Source organism: Cydia pomonella, chromosome 1, assembly GCF_033807575.1.
Source record: "Cydia pomonella isolate Wapato2018A chromosome 1, ilCydPomo1, whole genome shotgun sequence".
Lineage (NCBI taxonomy): Eukaryota > Metazoa > Arthropoda > Insecta > Lepidoptera > Tortricidae > Cydia > Cydia pomonella.
Window position 1 is genome coordinate 7,057,150 of NC_084703.1, and position 21,910 is coordinate 7,079,059.

Below are 21,910 nucleotides of genomic sequence, written 5' to 3' on the forward strand. Positions count from 1 at the left end.
CAATTCGAGTTTCCTTGTGTAAATTTGGAAAAGTAATTACGGAAACAGAAATAGTCTGTTTCCTTTCCCTTCCTAATTTCCTTACTCCATAAGAAGGGGCGGCACACGTTGACAGCATCGCAGATTTATGAAACCGCAATTAGAATGGGATTTATTATTTAACCTAAGACAATTTCGTGCTTCGAATTTGACAGGTAAACGAGATGGTGCTGTAGGGAGCGTGCATGAACCGTAGGAGTCAGCACAGGAGCCGTCAGATTTTTGGCGCGAGGCGTAAATGTGTTGTTTATTGTTCCGATGTAGCCCACAAGATGGCTGAACCTACTATGCACACGAAAACACGTGACGTGTAAATGTGCATGTTTATGGTTCCGATTCAGGCCACAAGATGGCAGACCCTCCAACGCGCACGGTCCCTGTACAGCTGCATAAATTTTGCGGTAACTGATGCTTGACAATTCAGTGACCTTAAAACATACGGCGTAGTACAGCGCCATCTGTTTTCGATGTCAAACTAAGGGACACGTTTTTTTCTTAGACTTTACGTCTCTATTACAATCAATTCTGTTTGATATATTGAGCACAATGTCGTTTTTAATATCAAAATACGTTAAAGGTCTGAGCACATCGGATGCATGTGCGTGCACGTGCACGTTGTACATAATATCCTTATTAGGGACGGCACAAGACTTCCGTACACCGTCTACGACCACGCAACCAGTGTGCTCTTGCCTTAAATGACATTGCCAATGGTAGAGTTTGCAAATAAATTAAATAACTGTTGTAGTAGGTATAACAATATGAAATGTTTTTAATTAAGAAACATAAATTACAATCACAGAGAGCCATCTGTATAGGAAGAACATACGATAATAGTTATTTACGATACAAGTGCTGAAAATAGGAAATTCGTAGCGAGGTGATAAATTAAAACACGGCCGAAGGGAGTGTTTTAAATCGACACGAGTTGCAAATTACCTATTCGCACGTGTATCTTACAAATGTTTTGCAGTATATATATGGCTCTTTAAAGTTTCGACATATGCACGGAAAATGCTCATTCCCGCACGCGTGCGGGAAAGTAGCACCATATGTACTGTAAACATAATTTCAAACAAAATGAATACTATTCAATACATGTTAACATTTCGTAAATATATCATTGAGTACATGTTTTCATTATAGTATAAATTCATTATTATACGATAATGAAAACATGGATAACTAAGTAACAGTACATTACGATACACGTGCGAAAAATGGGAAATTCGCAATGAGTATCGCCATAAATTAAAACAAGACCTATACGAATTACCTATTCGCACATGGATCGTACAACGTGTTACAGTATATATGGCCCTTAAAATTTTCGACCTAGTGGCGTTATTATCGCACTAGTGCAGTAAAGTAGCACCATACGTGCTGTAATAGTACATTACGATACGAGTGCGAAAAATAGGAAATTCGAAACGAGTGGCGATAAATTAAAACACGACCGAAGGGAGTGTTTTAAATCGACACGAGTTGCGAATTACCTATTCGCACATGTATCGTACAACGTTTTACAGTACATATGGCCCTTTAAATGTTCGACACAGTAACATAATATGCTACTTCTCGCACTAGTGCTATAAAGTAGCCCCATATGTACTGTAAAAATATTATTGGGCTAATGGTTCTTTCGAATTCCATTCTCATTGCGAATAATAAGGTAACCGAGGGCCTACCGCCAACATAGAAAAATGGTATCCGTCTTTGTCGCTAGAATACGCAAAAGAGACAGATACATAACTATTTTCGATATTTCAATGTTACCATTTGACAGTTAGGCCCTCTGAAGTTGGCGTGACGCAAGATACGTGGAACACTTTCCGTCCTTTTATGCCTTTTATTGCCATGAAAAAGGAACTGGCGACGCAACCATGTGTGCAACACGAACCAATTAGAGCCACTTTTGTTTGACCCCTTCACAACTTGAAACCTATTTAACCTACACACATAAAATTTGGCACATTTACTCAAGCCCCTTAGCTTGTCTAGAATACAAAGTTTCATCAACGTAGCTGAAACAGTTACTGATAAATTAACGTTTAAAACGTTTCTATGTGTAGGCTATTATAATTGTCTATGTTCTTTTTCTAAAGTTTGTTTTGTTGGTAATAACTAGCCAACTCTAATACTTTATAATCTCAGGATTTTCTACACAGTACAGTACCCCTAGTGTAAATTTTATCGACATCATAACGTGACGAACGCGTTTGCGTTAAGTCTCATTTTGTATAGGATTTTGAGTTTCCAAAACGTCCCGCTTGGCGCGTTCTTTCTAAATCCAATACAAAATGAGACTAAACGCAAACGCGTACGTCACGTTTCAAAATCGAATTTATTTACACTAGGGGTACAGAACTTGGCACCCATAAAGATCTCAATTATTTTGTCGGCGAGTCAACAACGACACCTATTCTTCATATTGAACTTAACTCTCATTGGCACATTTATGTTGTTTTTGTTGGGATTAATTACTATTGAAAATAGAGTATATAATACTAACTTTTACGATCTCCTATCTTGCAGTAGTTGTAGTTAGTATGTATTTATTTGACCCTAAAAATTTAAAACTGAAGGATTGCAAAAACTGTGATATATTGAATATCTTTTGAACAGTGAACAATCAATAGCCTTAATCATTTTTGTTATTTGTACTTTTAAGATACCTTCTCATCACCAACACTATTTATTAGGATAAAATGTAATAAAATAAGCAATAAAAATTACAAAAATAACGGTTGATGGTAGATTAGAACGTAAGTACCTACTATGACGCCACTCGACACATTTGTACTGAATATACTTGTGCCGCACCACAAGGAAACACTGGTGGACTTGTAAAAAAAAAAACGTTTATATAGCAATCATAACAAATACTTGTTTAAGTTGATAATACATATACGGTGCAGATCTGCTCCTAAGTATACCAAAGTGCAGTAGGTTCAAAGAGTGGAGTTTTTGATACGAGTAAGTCGTATTGCTTGTTTAGATCATAATACGGCTGCCAAAAATTTAAAACACAATTAGCGATCTTGAGGCCTTTTTCGACAGACTATCGATTCGAATTCGAGATTTTGACTAACGCTCAATAGAAAAAAAATCACGAACATAGGTAGGTAGTACCGGCCAATAATTTGCAATTAATTGACAATATACCTAATCTTAATAGTCTTAGTGAGCCAAATAATTTCTACGGCTTCTCAAAGGTTTGCAAATTTTTGAACTAACTGTAACTGCAAAAAAAGTTGTACCAGCAGTTGTGGTTGCAGGGAAGCAGGACTCAAATGCTCAGCTGTTTGCAACTACAGCAATGGTTAATCCAGCAAGAATATACCAGACCGGAGATGTGTGCCGACATTGAAAAACCATTCATTGATGATCCACCATCAGATGACGATTTCGACCTGCCTGATCAGGTTGACGATGAAATGCTACCACGTACGCTGGGTGCAAAAGAAGTGCTGTGGATTCAGAGGACAAACGTGGTCCATCAAAGATATACAAGAGATGCGAGTTATAACAAGTTCCCTCACTGTAGTGTATATTATACACAATGATCCGAAGGGCTTTCGAGGTCGAATACTTGGATTTGTCATTACTATTTCTAAAACGTAGTGACTATATGCTCTTTGACTATTTGATGAAATAGTCAAAGAGCTAATAATAACATATATAAATAAAAAACAGAACTACCTCATTTCATGCAAGGCAACACCTCTTTTTTGGTACGATTTCCACGTATTATAGTGGTCCTCTGTGCGAGCGATGAGAAAACAAACGGGTCAAGCGCAAGTTCGTTTTACTCGCGCACCGAGGGTCCCCTATAGAGGGTGTAGCAGGCTAAAGAAGGAGAAGTGGCCCCTATTGGCTATCTTATAATATAGAAACACCTTAACTTTCAGCCCCCTATCCTGAACCGTCACCGAGATAAAGTGGTTCTCGAGATATTTAGCAATGTGACAGACAGAAGTGGCACCATAAGAGTTCCTTTTGTACCTTTTTGGTACGGGACCCTAAAAATGGTCTCGTGTAATGGTTTTTTCATAGAGGTTTTCGTTTTGATGTATGTCAACTTCATTTTATTATTACAGCTTTTTTAGTAATATGCTCTGTCTCTCTCTCTCTCTCTCTCTCTCTCTCTCTCTCTATTGAAATTCACAGTACATATTTGTGTACACTGACTAGTAAAATATCCAATCCACAAACTAACCTATATTGTTTACTCTATACACAAAAGCTAAAAATATGAAAATTGCTTCTAAAAATAAATAAATAGGGATCAAGGGCACTTCCATCTCGCTCAGTGAGAGTGATAGAAGAACACAGACTTACTGGGCCTTAAGGAGTACAGGAGAACATTGAGATTTCGTGTGATTGCTCTTATTTTTTTGCAGGCGTCATAATCATAAGTCATGTCAGTGTCATAAGTGTCATAACTTAAATGAGCCTTAATACACTTAGAGCTACACCCTTGGTAATGAAAGCAACGACACTAGACAGTTCATGGCAAACTTACTTATTTACGGCAGCTGTTCATCGGTGGAGGTCAAAGTTGGCAAGTTTTGGGCGTGGTGGTTGGTGGTGTAATATTATTAAGGAAATTATGTATTTAATTCAAATATAATACTGTCAAACGTTTCTCTTGGGGCAAACAAGGGCTAGATGACATCCCCACTTTCATTTTAAGAGAATCTGCCCTGGAAAGGTTTTGACGAAAAATCTCGGTTGTTCTCTCTAAGAAGGTTCATTATTTGAATTATATCCATATACGTATGTGATACTTTTATGTGAAGAATTATGAATATGTTGCCCTAGGCCATATTTCATCATAGTTACTAAATTTAACCGTATCACCGAGCTAGAATGGTGTTCATACTTGTACAGTCAGCGTCAAATACTTTGTAGCAACCAAAGTGGCCAAATAGTTCGTACACCATATATTTAGTATGGTGTACCGAACTATTTGGCCACTTTGACTGCTACAAAGTATTTGACGCTGACTGTACACAACCAACTCTAACCAACCAACCAAGAGCATTAAGCTAAGGGCACTGTGTCTCACTCACACATGATGCCAATGCCCATGTTATAAAGATACCATTGTGGAAGTAAGTGTAATGATACTGGATATTTCTATTACTTTTACTGACTTTTACATAACGAAACGTAGTATCCTATCCTCGTGCCGCCCTATGTGCAATATTTTGTACAAAGTGACACTCAGCTAGAGTGCGCAGATATGATTTCCTGTTTTACGGGAAAACTGCATTGGAAATACCGGATTCGATTTTAAAAATTAAAATACGGGACAGGCCGTTTTAATATTAAAAATCTAATTTGCAATACTAAAATTTGGAATAATATATTAAATAACCTAAAACAATTGCTAAATTTCTTAATGAAAGACTTTAAAAAACAATATTAAATATTATTATGCACAACAAATTTTATTATGCATCTGGAAAGTAAAATGTGAAATAATCAAAATATGGTCAAGGTATTTTTATAGTTAAATGCCTTTGAATCATAAAATTACGAGACAATGTACTGTCCCGTATTGGTTTCGCCAAATTACGGGACAGTGAAAAATGCGTGCCTGAAATACGGGGTAACTCAGGATAACTTTATAAATTAAATTCAGAGCTAAACGCTCAGTGTACAATACGCTGTACATAAAAGTATATCAGATGTCAGTTTTAAATTTTTCCGCTGAATTGGTATTTTGACAGCAGACGTTTGACAGATATTCACAGACAAGTGTTTAACTTCCGCATATAATCGAACATGCCGCCATAGGGACCGTCCGCGTTGGAGGGTCTGCCATCTTGTGGCCTGAATCGGAACCGTAAACATGCACATGTACACGTCACGTGTTTTCTTTTGCATAGTAGGTTCTGCCATCTTGTGGGCTACATCGGAACAAAACACATCACATTTACGCCTCGCGCCAAAAATCTGACGGCTCCTGTGCTGCCTCCTACAGTTCATGCACGCTCCCTATTGCGCACGACACATGGGTATGTATACCTATACTCTTGATTTATGAAGAATTTAGAGTGACATACAAATTATCCTAAATGTTTGTTATATTGAAATATACTTACTGTTATTTTTTACAAAGGCAATAATAACTATTTACATTTCTTAATCGTAAGATTATGTACATCGTAGTACACATTGCTGTTATAAAAATACGTATTGTAACATACAACAAAATATATTTTTTGTATAATTATTTTTAGGTTTACGTCTTGATTTACTTTTTGCCGTAACATACTAAAATATTTACAGTCCCAGTGTAGGGTTTCGTAAAGTTTTCGTACAGTCCCAGTGTAGGGTTTGGTTTGGTTTTCGGTTTTCATCACACTTGCTCGAAGAAGATCTTCTTTCATGCAGGTATACTGAAGGACAAATGCATGTATTGTTCCCGAGGGAGTTACAGCTTTTTTTATAAATTGTGTCACTAATTCATACGTCATCCGTAAACGGTCGAGTTTTTGTCGGTCCGGATCACGTAGTGATTATATGCTCTTTGGTCCGGATCATAGAAATATGATAAACAAGAGAGACTGTCAAACTTCAAAAGTGCGACCAAAAATAAAAAATGTGTGCGTAAATTGTCAATGTGAGATCAAAAATAGTGATGTCATGTTACAACATATTAATAATCTATCGGTGTTTGACTGCTTTATCAACTAATTTTTCAAATGTGTTTGTTTTTATTTAAAAAATGTTATATGAGTATTATTACTACTATTGGACCCTATTGCCGCTTATAGTACCTTTAATTTAATTTTTTTTTTTATTTGAATTTCGTGCCTCTTTCTACTAACAAGAAGGGTTGGGTGTGTATACCGCTGTCTTGTGTTTCCTTGTGTTAGCGGCAAAGCCGTGGAAAAGTGGCTAAAATATAAGTACTGTGTTGGAAAGTGAAGTGTAAATTTACCGCTAAACATGTGCACCTTCAAAAAAGGTATTATAACAATCGTTATTACTTTAAGTCCGTTATAAATCTTAATGATGTCTTGTGAAGAAATAATTACATAACTTTTAATATACCGACGAGTTATCGATACAGTCATATGAACATTTTGTCAAGCCCTTATATTCTAAATTATTGACTAATATTAGCACACAACTGAAGAAAAACTTATATTGAAGTATATAAACCGGCTTTTTACTCTTTTTATGCTGTTAATTTGACAAAATATCGTTACGAAAACTTCGCTCGGAATATCATAAATACCTGTGAAATGAGAATTTGCCTAGGTTATTTGGCCCTATGACACCACAATCCGACACACTACACGACACCATCTTCCCTAATTACTTTATTAATAGTTTTCTTGCTGTTTAATTTACGGCATACATATACATAAAAATACGGCAAAATGCTCATGGTCAACTGCGGCCGACTTCTAACTCAAAAATATTGTCTGCCTCTTTCGCACTCATGGGATGTTCATATACGTGATGGCTTCCCTTTCGCACTCATGGGATGTTCATATACGTGATGGCTTCCCTTTCGCACACTTCATCTGTCTCTAAGCGAACGTTTGACAGGTCTGTGGTCCGGATTAGCGAGATTCTACTGTATTAGAGAATGGCAGATATGCCGACACGTAGTTCTTTACCATTGATGCTGATTGTACCAATTCCATTAGTGTTTAAAATCTACCTCACATTTACACAAGCCGACAATCGTGTCGCCCTCGCATCGTGGCCTCCAAACCGGCGCCGCAGAGCGGCTGCGCGCGCGCCGCCCGCCCAGTCGCCAGCCGCCCGCCCCAACGAACACACCATACCGCAGGTAAGTCACATATCCATACAAAAATACACCGGTCTTTATCACTAAATCAGGTGTTAAAAGAAACGTGAATGTTTAAGTTACATTTTAGTGAAACAGTGTGAAGAGAGTTGAATTATGGAACTGTGAATAAATTACTAAATTCCTTCGTGCACGTCCAGTCTAGATATACCGCTACTGTGGAGTCGTTATTGGTGTCTCAAACAATGCTCTGAATAATATGTGAGTTGTCAATTATTTTTCCCACGCAAAGTGTATCTCTATTTGAAATTGTATAGTTAATCGTTGATTGTTGAATTAGTGGATACTTAAGTAATAAAATCACAAATTGATTCAGATTGTTTAAAAACATTATCATTGTAGTGTCTGCGTAAACAGCGTACAACAAATGCACTTAGGAGTCAGATTTAGGGTTTCAAAAAAGAACATTAACTAACGTAATTTTCTTGTACTTTTTGACGTGTATTACTTATACAATCTTTATACGTATTATATGGAATGCCGGATGCATAAAACTATTAGTTTCACATATAAAATGCGTATTTATTTTGGTGCTGCATCTAACGCACGCTGACTGCACAACCGGGCCGTTTATTTTTTAACTAGTTCATAACACGTTCGTGTTCCGGACACCGAGTGTCGGCGGTGACCTTTATCGAGGCCTGTTGCGAAACTGAAGTCAAAAATCCTGTACAAGTTGTTGAAATTTACATTCACACTAGTATATTTATAGTACAAGCACAAAGGTAAATAATTAGAGTAGATTCATTTAACGACAAAGATACCTGTGTTGCTAATGTACTCATAAATGGACTCCGTGACTCCGGACCCTACATAGACAGTAGTGGGCATATTTATTTATTTAAACTTGATTGCACAAACTACAAAAAATTACAAATGGCGGACTTACTTAAAACATTCTCTACCAGTAAAGTATAGGGCTAAACAGAAATGTAGAAATGGTGCAAGAAGAAAATTAAAAGAATCTTAAATCTGTTGCAAACAACACTACTCCAACTCTTGTTTCAGCAAATGCATATGTCTGTCTTATACCCGAAACTGACCGATACGCGTGAACTTCCATATTTTTACTATTTTTACTTTATACTATAGTAGTAAATCATGTAGCCGTCACATAAAAGGTACCATAAATGACCATATCACCAAAAGTTGAGAAATTAGAGTTAATAAATAAACATCGTGGGTTGGCTGGTGTGTTTTGATACAACAGAATAAATATCGATGTCTGCACTGCGAATTCGTTATTGTTTACATTTCTGAAGTGAGCAGCTTTTTCTCTGCATCTGCAGTGTTTACATTTAAAATCTACAAATTGGGTTAGAACTATTTCTGTGAACAGTGAATTTAATTATTAAATGCCCAACACACATAGAAACCACTGACAATTTTAATTACTCTTGAATGTGTCCAAAATATTGAACATTATCATCGATCCTTTTAGTTTTTTTATCCTATATCATCCCAATTATTGTCTTCTGTAACACAGGTTTGTACCTAGCTCGGAAGTCAGGGACTTCAATACTTATAGTAACATGTACATACATACTTTTTCCAATTTTATTTTTATTACTATTTTATAATTATTGAGCATTGGGGATTTTAACTCGCCTTCCGTGTGTTGCGTCCAATTAAGGATGACATAAAAAAAATCGTTTTTATTTAAGTTAAGCACAGTAGCGTATTTATTTACCTTGTAGCCTTAGGTTAATTTGTAATTTTTATTATGCCATTAAAACTAACGCAACTAAGTAACATATGTACAAAATTTCTTCTATTACCTAAGATTTCTCCCAGGTCTGACTTAGAGGTAAGAAATAATTTGTACCTGGACTGTAAATAACATATTTCAAAAAATGTTGATATATAATTTGATGTATCGAACATTTGAAGAACGACACACAAATACTTTTAATATTTAATGCCAAAGGAAACCGTCAGGGGCAGATAGGAATCAAACGGAAGGAACATTACCTCATATAAAATTTAGGTTATTGCACAATTTTAGTACTATGTGTAGTATGCGATGTAAAAACAAAAACGCGTCTCTACATACTCGTAGGTAAGCCACAGCAATAAACAAATTATTAATGTACTAAAAAAGTATGTGTGTTTACTTCTAATATAAAGATCAAGACATTGTTGCTTATAAATTCTAAGAACAGATAACAATTATGCGAATCACTGTTATAGTTAATAACTTATAAAATTCGAAAACAAGGACAGTAACAATTTCGGCTCTCCGTAATGCATCACACTTAAAAACGAGTCTGACTCGCCCATGAAGGGTTCCGTACCATTTATGACGTATTAAAAAAAAACTACTTACTAGATCTCGTTCAAACCAATTTTCGGTGGAAGTTTGCATTGTAATGTAGGTATATCATTTTTTTTTTATTCTGTTATTTTAGAAGTTACAGGGGGGGGGGGGACACAGTTTTTCACTTTGGAAGTGTTTCTCGCGCAAACTATTCAGTTTAGAAAAAAATGATATGAGAAACCTAATTATCATTTTTGAAGACCTATCCATATACCTCAAAATTTAATGTTTTTTTTTTTCTATTTTTGTGTAAAAATCTTAATGCGTACACATACTTACCAAGTTTGAACAGTATAGCTCTTATAGTTTCGGAAAAAAGTGGCTGTGACATAAACGGACAGACAGACGGACATGACGAATCTATAAGGGTTCCGTTTTTTGCCATTTGGCTACGGAACCCTAATTATGGAAAAGCACTAAATCACGCAAGACTAATTACAAAACATACTCGTACTAGACGTGCATCCAAATACATTAAACTCATGAACACTGTCGACTGACTAGCCGTCAAAGCATAAAACCGAAGCAATAAACTGAAATACAAACTAACTTTGTACCGTCAATAAAAGCGCTAGTGTCTGCGCGTTTGCAAACAAAATTGTACTAGACTATTGTACTTCCAAACATTGCCAGCTGCACGAAAACTTTGTCATTTTATAGTTAAATATAGCATGAACACTTTCTATTGCGATTTGTATTATCTTTATGACCACCTGTCATTTATATGTTACGTACAAATAGTACTGTTTTATGTTATTTCAGTTCCAGCAAAATTTTGGCTAATTCCGCTGAACCTCTTTCCATTACATTTCACAATATAAGGTAAACTATCCAATTCATTATAAACCCAAGTACGGGTTAACTTACAATAAGAATTAAAGGAATTAAAAATTAGCAAGGGCATGGCATTCAATATATCTATCAGTTTTAATCATTTATATTTTAACGTGAGCTTTGTTCGACGCTGTTCACAGCATACTGACAATCTTTTTACACCTGCAGCCATGGGTCAACTACACGCATAAGGCTTACAACGCTCTACGCGTGCAATATAACAATGCTTACAGGGTTCTGACGGAGTTGCCTAGTTTCTGTAGCGCCTCGGGGATGTTTGCCGATGCCGGAATAGATGGATTCCATGCTATCATGCGAAAGAGGTGTGCTTCAACCTTGAGCAGGATACGGGGCAGCCCCAATAGAATCTTAAGCGTTGTCTGAGACACGTGGGACAGCCCCCTAATAAGGCTTTGTCTGCATGCGCCAGTTCCTTATGTTCCAGGTCATAGGATAAGTTAGTTTATTTTTCTTTTTTCTTTTTATTGTATTATTTAGTTTTAATAATATTAACTGTACTTAGTAACAATTATGCTAACCCCGATGGACTTTTATGTCTCAAATAAACGATTCTTTTTTGTTATATTTTTTACCTACAAAAGGTTAAACTACAAGTAAGTTTCTATATATAATAACAAGAATAGATATGTGTACACAAATTACAAATATCAGGCAGGCATAGGTGACCATAAGACCAGCTAATCTTCACCGTGAGTAACATTCTCACTGATCTATTTAATAAAATAATCCGAACTCACTATACTTTATGTGTCAGACGACAATGTTTCTAGAACGGACGAGTATCTTCAGTAATACAAATTACAAATTTCTTTATTTTGCTTAAAAATGTGGTACAAAAGATGGTATAAGAATATATCGTGGTCACACACATTCCTCCAGAAACTGGCATGCAAAATTATTACAGTAAGTACCTAAATATAAAGAATCATGCATTGGTACGCATTTAGAGTACTTAAATCTAAAGTATTACTAAAATATCACAATTACAGATACATTACCTACTAGTATATCATAGCCACAATATACAGATGCAATAACTAATCAATTATATATAAAATGTCAGATTTGCTGTCCATAGTAATCAAAATATTCGTCAACAGAATAAAAACATTCTTGAATTAGCCAGTTCTTAAGTTTACGCTTGAATAAACTAATAGGCAAATTTTTTATGTCATCATGCAAACGATTAAAAATGTCAATGGACTTACAGTATGCGTTATTGCTGTACAATTGTGTCTTACGGCCAGGGCCAGCGAGACGATTTGGATACCTTGTATGAAAGTTGCATATATCTTTGAATGTTTTGAAGAGTTCTGGATGACCCTTGACGAATAAACAAACTTCATTATATAATACATGGCACAGACAATAAATTCAGGTCTTTGAATAGCGGCCGACAAGATGTTAAGACGTCTACATTACAGATCGCCCTGACGCACTGCTTTTGTGCTAAAAGTGCGCGCCTTGCATGGCTTGAATTTCCCCAGAGGATAACGGCGTATCTGAGCAGTGAGCAAACGTAGCCATGATAGGCCTGTATTGCGGTCTGCTTGGTGCTAATCTTAGCCAATTTCCAAAGAGCATAAGCAAATGAGTTAATTTTACTGCATAATTTGTTAATATGCTCACCCCAAGAACATTTGTCATCCAAGCAGATACCTAAAAACATTGTCTGACTTGATTCTGTTATCACCTGGTCTGCAAAAGTTACAGTCAGTTGTTTCTTTTTGCCGTTTCTATTTACAAACTGGACAAATGTGGTTTTTGCTATATTTACTTTAAGATTGTTCCTATGTAACCAATTTATTACATCAGCGATTGTCTTATTTATGTCATTATTATACGTTCTGTCATCATTACATGGTATGACGACCGATAGGTCATCCGCAAAAAGAATACACTCAAATTTTATCGCATTCGGTAGGTCGTTAATGTACAGTAAAAAAAGCAGGGGACCCAGGATACTCCCCTGTGGTACGCCGACCTTGTTTACTCTCGTGAAAGACCTGTAAGCCTCAATGGTGTTGACCGAGTCAATTTGAGATATTTCTACAAATTGAGTCCTAGAGTGTAAATAATCTCGAAGCCATTCGTTAACTATACCTCTGATCCCGTAGAGCTCGCATTTAGCCAGGAGTGTCTCGTGGCACACAAAATCAAAAGCACGAGTCATGTCAAAAAAAACTGTCGTTACTGGTAAACTCTGGTTCAAGTAACCTAAAATCTTATTTGTCAGCGTAAAGGCAGCTAGTGATGTTGATTTGCCTTTTTGAAATCCATATTGTTCAGATTTCAATACATTAAACTTATTTAAAAATGACAATAGACGTTCGTGAAACGCCTTCTCAAATATTTTCGAGATAAGAGGTACCAGCGAAATTGGTCGGTAGTTTTCTACGCATTCCTTGCTACCTTTTTTGTAAAGTGGCTTAACAAGAGAGAGTTTTAAAGGCTCCGGGAAGACTCCACTAGTGAAAGACAGATTTACTAGGTAGCTCAGGACTGCAGCAATACTTTGTTTACACACTTTTAATATGTTAGTTTGGACTTCGTCATAGCCTGCTGAGTTAGTAGATTTTAAAGTGTCAATAAATTTGCGAATTTCATTTTCATCTGTCGGTGATAAGAACATATTAGCATTATTACAATTGATTAGTGAGATGTCAGGCTTCGGTTCAGGATTATTATTTACATTAGTCAAATTTATATAAAAGTCATTAAAAGTATTAGCAATGTCAGTAGGATTTGATATAGAATCACCTTCGACGACCAGTTTCTCTATGTTTGTTTATATCTAACCCCTGAATCTGTGTCAAGTTCGCTATTGTTTCATTACTTTATTTAAAGCCGCTAGCCGAGTTATACTTTCCTCAGCTCACATTAACAGCATGTTGAGTTGGACAAGTTTTTTTTATGATATCAGAGGCAAATGAGCAGTCGAATGCCCTGATGGTAAGCTATTACCATCGTCCATGGCCACTTGCAACCAAGCAATCAAAATATTTGTTGTTGGTCATGAGTTACAGAGATGTTATTCTAATGTATAATACCAGAGGTGTTGCAAATGCGTTGCCGATAGATGGGAGTACGCTTCTTGTTATCTTGAAGGTGGTATTGGGCCAAGACAAGTAGTGGACTTAATATGTTTTTGCGATAACGTTTGCGAAATGTCAGTTAAAAGTTGAGATGGTTGTATGTCCCTATTCTGATTTTTAGAGAAAACTTCCATTGATCCACAGCAAGATCGCATTGCAAATGAATTTGGTGAATAATTTCCCAAGCGTGAAAATTATGAATATTATTATTTTATGGGACACTTACACAAATTGACTATGGATAGAAGTAAAATGTAAAATAGCGTAGGTATCAAGTATATTTGCATGTCTCGTTTGATCAAAATACTCCCTACATTGTGACATTATGTAAATGTAAAACCATAATTTTATATTGAATCAAGAATCTGCAAAATATTTTCCTCGACCGAAATTCTTCCGCCAAACGTAGTGTGTGTGCTTGTATTCTTTATTTTGGGAATAGTCTTGACTCTATAATATTACTAGCCTCTGCTCGCGACTTCGTCTGCTTTGGACGATGATAATGATTGATAAAAACTATCCTATGTTCTTCCCCGAGGCCTCAATTTATCTCTATACCAAACATCTAAATCGGTTCAGCGGTAAGAAGTAACAGACAAACAGAGTTACTAGGGTACAATATTAGTAGGGATATGACTTTATAACTTTATATTTAACAACCTGTATGTCAAGAAACCTTAAATATTGTGTAGTATTACACAAAGCGTCAACGTATCGCTAGGTAAATGATTTAAATGTACCTCATGACTCATTAAGACGCATTCATTTTAATCAACACAGGTGATCGCGGTGGACGCTACACTCCACCCACATGTTTAGCGAACGCACTATACTCCAAACCCACTATTATTAGCTACCTATATATTGCATATTTTTGTTTACGCCTAAAACAACAATCTGGAACTCACGCTAACTACACATAAAGCTATTAAAATGGAACACTTTGTTTGGAAAATACCACAGAATGTTCCTCGTTTTAATTTGTCTCTTGAGAATACGTACGCCGTTACATTTCATACCTTTCACATTCCCAATTAACACGAACGAAGTCCTGAACAAAAGCTAGTATATAATATAACTTTAAATATGTATATATCGTGGCCAGATCTCAGAATTGATCATTTCATGAAGTGGCAATTATTTCAAGAACTGGTTGGATCATATCATGAAAAGTCAAACCTAACCTAAACTTATCATTAACTGATCAATTCTAAAATGACATTAGTTGCAATTAATGAAATGATCAAATTCAAACGCCGCTCAATTTTTTTAGCTTAGTAGGTACTTTATGAAAACCCCAATAAAATCATTAGTCTTTATCGGCTTTAGACTTTGACCTTTGCAAATACAAACCCGTAGTCGTTAGACAGCATTATTATTATAAAAAAAATCTCTTTGCCATAATATTAGTAAGCTATAAATCTACTGTCACTCACAACTCCCATTTATAACTCTACTGAACATAAAGAATCTAAACATCAAAACATTAACTTAAGAATCCCATCGCAATTTATTTAAGTGCATTTAGTAACAGCATACCCTGACTCCATGACCAGTTACGCCCTTAAACCTCGTGTCTCATCAGATCACTTCATTGCAATTGCAACCGTGTATCATCCTCGTTAAGATTCACTTTTAAACATACATTAAAGAGAGGTAGGAGCTCCGGAAAGCTAATCGAAATAGTTAAAGGAATATGTCAAATATGTAAGAGCGACAAGGTTGTAAATTGTGTGTCCTGGAGGGTAGACTAACGGATATAGCGACAAACAGGGATATATATAAATAATTTGTCAGGAACTCCCATTGCGGTGAAATGCTGGGGTTATTTTTGAGCAAGTCGGGTAGGTATACGTACTCGCGGGGAAAGGATTGGAGTCAGTCTCTACTGTACAATGGACATGTTATGCTGAAGTGCCTAACATAAAATAGTTAAATGTGATCTGATGACGATGATGGGTGTCGGAAACGAAACTGAGAACTGCATATTTCAGCGAATTCGGTTTAGTAATATAAATATGTAAAATTTTACATTATACAGAGTCATCTAGTAATGCTGTTAAAATATTGTGTTTATTTAAATCGTTTAATTTATTTAACTTAGCCGTAATCTATAATATTTCCATTTCACAAGGCGTCTTTCCAGATCTTATGAAATAAAGCAAAGTCATACCTCTTTTTAAATCGGGTGATTCGAGTGATATGACTAATTTCCGTCCAATATCAATACTATGTAAAGTTTTTGAAAAGTTAATGTTAAATGATTTATTGGGTCACTTCAACAGACATAGATTCCTTACAAGCAATCAATTCGGTTTCACAAAGGGCCGTTCCACGACCGATGCTGCTTCGGTACTCATTAAACATATTTATAATATTTGGGAATTTTATGAATAATAAAATTTTAATCAACTATAAACTCTACAGGCTGATTTGTAATTTGAGGTATTTCTTTTTCTTATTTTATACGAGAGTTCCCCGCGGTTTTCATCGATTTTTGACGAGTTTTGAATCCTTACTCCTACATTTGCATTATAGATAGAAAAACACAAAACAAATAAGAGCGTATTCGGAGGTCAAAAATAAATGGTCAAACTCCAAACTCAATGGGATAAAGTTATTTTTTGCTACACAGTTCCTATGGCCATATGGTGTCCATCGTCAGACGGGCTTAATGGTGCCATCACATTTATTACATTGTCATCGAAGTTACATTAAAATTACCTATGCCATATATGCTCAATCTGAAGCCGGAAATACACCATAAGAGCCTCTCTACAGAATTTGTAGGTATGTCATTGTGATGCAGATATACTTACGTAGATATATCCTAATATTGATGGTCTCATCGGAAGATCAGCGCTGGAAGCCACCAGCAACATGCTGAGATGAGGCCATTTCGTGGCACTTTATACTTCCTTTGTTTTTGTTATATCATGTAATTTAATGTGTCTTGTTTGTGTCTACGAATAAAAATTATTATATTCTATTCTAAAACTATTATACAGAAACAAATGCGTACATAGCACTAAATCCTCCCCGTGATCTCTATTTTGTTTTCACTTGGAACTTTCTTTACAAGTGGACGTACTCTCAAAGGAAATAAGACGCACTTTTAATTGAACTTTGTTGTGCCGGTGCTTGGCACCACGCACCTTGCCGGGAAGCGGGCTGGCCCCATTTCGGAGGAGGCAACAACCCAGTCTTGACACTTAACAGCTGAGTGGCACGGCTATTTCAGACAGCCAGAAATAAATCTAATAGTTCCTATAATGTTTTGCCAATAACGGCCAAACATGTTTTTGGGGCAATCTTTCAGGAAGCTGGCGGTATGACGTTAGTGGCGGGTTCCCCCTTCGTACGTATTTCACTTTTTATCTAGGTAAACGTACTCCTAGGGAAGGTGGCAGTCATTCTCACTGCCAATAATCTAACATCACTAGTGTAAAGGAAGTAATGTTTGGGACAGCTGAGTATCCTGAGTACTACCCACTTAGCTACTGGGTGCCTATGCCTAGCCAACGTGCCGATGTCAACGCTATTGCCGTCATCACTCTCTATCATAATATGATTTTAAATTTTAATTAGGTAAGTAATAAATCATTCTTACACCCCACTTCCAAAAAGTTGGTTATTATAGGACATTATCACACAAATTGATTAAGTCCCACGGTAAACTCAATAATATAATATATGTATATGTATATTACATATTTATAAATACTTAAATACATAGAAAATATGATTCAGGAACAAATGCTCATCACACGAATAAATGCTCTTACCAGGAATACCTTAAACGTGAGCATTGACAGAAACTTTAAAGAAAATTTAACCCTACCGTCTCAGAAAGTCGTAAAGTAGGCCGGAAAATTTGACTACGTAACTTGGTCAAAACATGCAAAAAAGCTACGGTTCTTGCATTAATTATGGGATCCATGATTGAGGAATCATATGTCACTTGAAACGGAAATTTGTGGCAATGAAATTATTATTTTGACCACATTAATGGTCTAGTCGACGTTAAATACATGTTTACATTTTTTAACCTAACTTTCACGTCGACTGTCCAACGGGCAAGAATTTGTAATATGTTGAGCATCCGAAGTTTCCAAAAAAAAGTTTTCCTACGGGAGATAAAAATGGAATTAAATAGTATTTACAGTACATATGGTGCTACTTTATAGCACTAGTGTAGTTACTGTGTCGAACATTTAAAGGGCCATATGTACTGTAAAACGTTGTACGATACATGTGCGAATAGGCAATTCGCAACTCGTGTCGATTTAAAACACTCCCTTCGGTCGTGTTTTAATTTATCGTCACTCGTTTCGAATTTCCTATTTTTCGCACTTGTATCGTAATGTACTATTATGCCAACATCTGTGTTTACGACAGCGATGAATAAAGTACCTACCGCAGAACTGCCGTAAAGCAATTCGCATTGGAGTAAACTTTTTCTTGCACTAAAGTTCTTAAAATACATTATTAAAGTAAATACATGAATATTTACAAAAATAACAGTGTTTTATTTATTTATTGCGACATTGAACTTAGCTTAGTCCAAGCTTCATTTCGTATACGTTAAAAAACTTAAAACTGTAGTTTATTTCTTTAGGTATTTTGCAAATTGTAAACAAATTTGGTATTTTAGGTAACAATTACATAGTAACTAAACCAATCAATTTAACTTGTTATGAATTTATGATATAACATATTACTTACTCGGCGTAACATTGAATGCTAAAATCGAGCTATTTTGCAAATAGGAATATATCAATGATTTGATTAATCCATAGTAATTTAGTATTGTAATAGGGATATTTACTGTTTATTGCCTTATTTGAGCCAGAACGATAAGGGACAGTTCCCTAAATATTTTAATAGTGTACAAAAAAGTTTGTATGTGCAATGCAGATAAGGTTGGTGACTGTCAAAGCTCAGCAAATTCACAAACTGAAGTGGGCAAGCCATATATGCCAAGATTAAGCATACAACGGGCTATGTCGAGCAGTGAACTGTCACAGGCTGATAATGATGATGATGACGAGATACACATGTTATATTATTTACCTACTAGCTTCTGCCCATGACTTAATCTGCGTTGAATGATGAAGATTGATAGAAAAATATGTACCTCCCCGGGCCTCAAACTATCTCCATTTCAGGCTCAACGGTTTAACCGTGAAAACGTAGACAGACAGAGTTCCTTTCGCATTTATAAATTATAGTAGGAATGTATGACCTCAGACATGAATGCAAACTTACAATGTATTGTAAGTAGATATATTGTTTTCATCATGAAAATTGCTTATTTTCGTGTTTGTTATCTATAAACAGTGTATATTAATTTTATTTTAATCTACTGTTTCTGTACAATATTATGTTGTAAATAATTATTAGCATTATTAAATATGTTAGGTAGTTAGGTAGTTGTTAGGAACTTATTACATACAATCATTTAATGTTATGTAAGTACTTACATAATAATGTGTTTTTTAAATTAAAATAGTGTATAGTATAGTGTATATACTATGTTACTTGAAGTAATCACTTATTCTGGTTTGATAAAACGATTTTGATGCAGTAAACAAGTATGTGATGTGTGTCATGTAACCCGATCCTCGCCGAAACGCCCTTCTGATTCACAGGCTAAATATAATCACCTAAATCATCGTGAAGTACCCGTTAATTACCAATCGTATGATGAAACAATCCTTGAGCGCTTGCACATATTTCCAACAACATTTAACCCTTAAGAGTACTATTGCACTTATTACGTCTGTATCGGTTGCCCGCGAGCTAGTGTTGTTAAAAGATTAGTCTTGAAGACTTTGAAACCTTAAAGACTCTCAAACCTTGAAGGTTCAAGCTTTGAAAACTTAAGCGTTGAAGGTTTGAGCTCAATCAAAAACGGTTCAGAACCTTAACGATTCAAGCTTTTTACGAGCTCTTAAGAGTAAGTTTTTAAGACTCGGGCCTCATAGTTTTTAAGTTCGCGTTGCTGCTTACGATCACAGAAACCTCGAGTCTTTAGGTCTCCTAAGCTTTGAAGGTTTAAGTCTAAAAGGTTTGGAGCATTTAAGTCTTAAAAGCTTCTAACAAATTAGAGCAATCCATGCCATATTTGATAGTTTTTTTTTTTTTATTTATTTATTTAGGCAACAAACAGTCTTGTACAAAAAATAATGTAAACATAAGTAATGTGTTAATAGACCTTGAGTGCCCTACCTTAATAATAATAAGTAGCTAGTCTAGGAGCAGTAAGCGGAAAACAAAGTTATCAGTTAGTAACAATAAAGTTAGCAGTAACTTGAGTGAATCTGTATTCATTCATCCATGTATATGTATGCACGGGCAGGTTCGTTGATACTCGTACATACATCCACACGGGGTACACAAGAATATTATATACATAAGTTAATACCTACAATGTTACAATGTTATAAGTACTAATATGCAGAGGTTATTACAAAGGTGTAAGTATAACTACTTTTATTAATGTTACCTACTTAAAGAAACAGTTTGTTAATGTTTATAATTTCGATCTTAAGTGAGTAATAATTTGTTTTTTAAAACTTTCACAGGTTTTATACGAAAAAAGATCAATGTGGGATACATTTATATTGTAATAATTGAGACAACGGTTGAAGTAAGAATTTGAGCAATATTTTGTACGCGCGAAAGGGATAGCAAATAATTTCTTGTGGCGTGCAGTGCGTTGAAGTATTTTAAATAATAACCTACCAAGAAGTGAGGGGGAGTCAATAAAGTTGTTAATGATTTTGTAAAGAAACATTATATCAAACTGTGCTCGGCGATCTTCAAGTGTCAGCAATCCATAGTGAGAAAGACTATTTTTATATGAATTTCGACTCCGTCCCATACGGAAGTCGATAGATTTGAGAAATTTCCTTTGTACACGTTCTATTCTATTGATATGACACCTAAAGAAAGGGTTCCAAATGATACACGAGAAATCTAAGATTGATCTGACTAAACTGTAGTATAATATCATGTATGTAATTTCATGTTGGAAAGGCTTACAAACCCTTAATATAAAACCAAGTTGTTTGTAAGCCCTTTGAACAATGATATCTATGTGATTATTAAAAGTAAGTTTATTATCTATTATAACCCCGAGGTCACGGACCTTGTCAACCCTGTTTATATGGTGATTATATAATTTATAATTATGTGTTATTGGATTTTTGTTACGTGTAAATGTGATAATATTGCACTTATCAGGATTAAGAAATAGTTGATTAATCTCACAATATTCAGATAGAGAATTAATATCGGCTTGAAGCTCGCAACAATCATTGACTGTGTCAATAATCTTAAAAATTTTAGCATCATCGGCATATAACAGGTGATGACTGCGGCTAACTACATCACCAATATCATTTATATAAAGTGTGAATAGCAATGGACCAAGATGTGACCCTTGAGGGACACCTGAAGGAATGTAAAGAAAATCTGACATGAAACCTTTGATCGAAACAGCTTGTGAGCGGTTTGTGATGTATGACTGAATCCATCGGAACAAGCCATGGTTATACAGGGTGCCTGTGAGGAACCAGAGTTTTAACAGCGTAATCCTGAGGTCATTATAATTAAGTGTAGATAAACAATACCACTAAACGTAAAGTTAAAGATTTACTTTGACTGCAGATCAATTTTATGAGTGACATCAGTCTTTTTGCGATCTGTTCATTACTACACCCAGACATGACTACAAAGTGGCAACGTAGTTAATAATATTAG

The 21,910-nt window shown here is 35.5% G+C and overlaps 1 protein-coding gene across 3 annotated transcripts in view; it reads left to right on the plus strand.

Moving 5' to 3' along the window:
* Positions 1-7,608: 7,608 nt before the first annotated feature.
* The window catches only part of LOC133524847 (FH1/FH2 domain-containing protein 3), a 110,642-nt gene continuing 96,340 nt past the window's right edge, over positions 7,609-21,910 (plus strand). The window contains exon 1 of one of the 3 annotated variants that reach the window (XM_061861167.1): positions 7,609-7,858. The gene's annotated coding sequence lies outside the window, so the exon portion shown is untranslated. The remainder of the gene's footprint in view (positions 7,859-21,910) is intronic. The other 2 variants (XM_061861021.1, XM_061861093.1) reach the window with 2 other exon arrangements.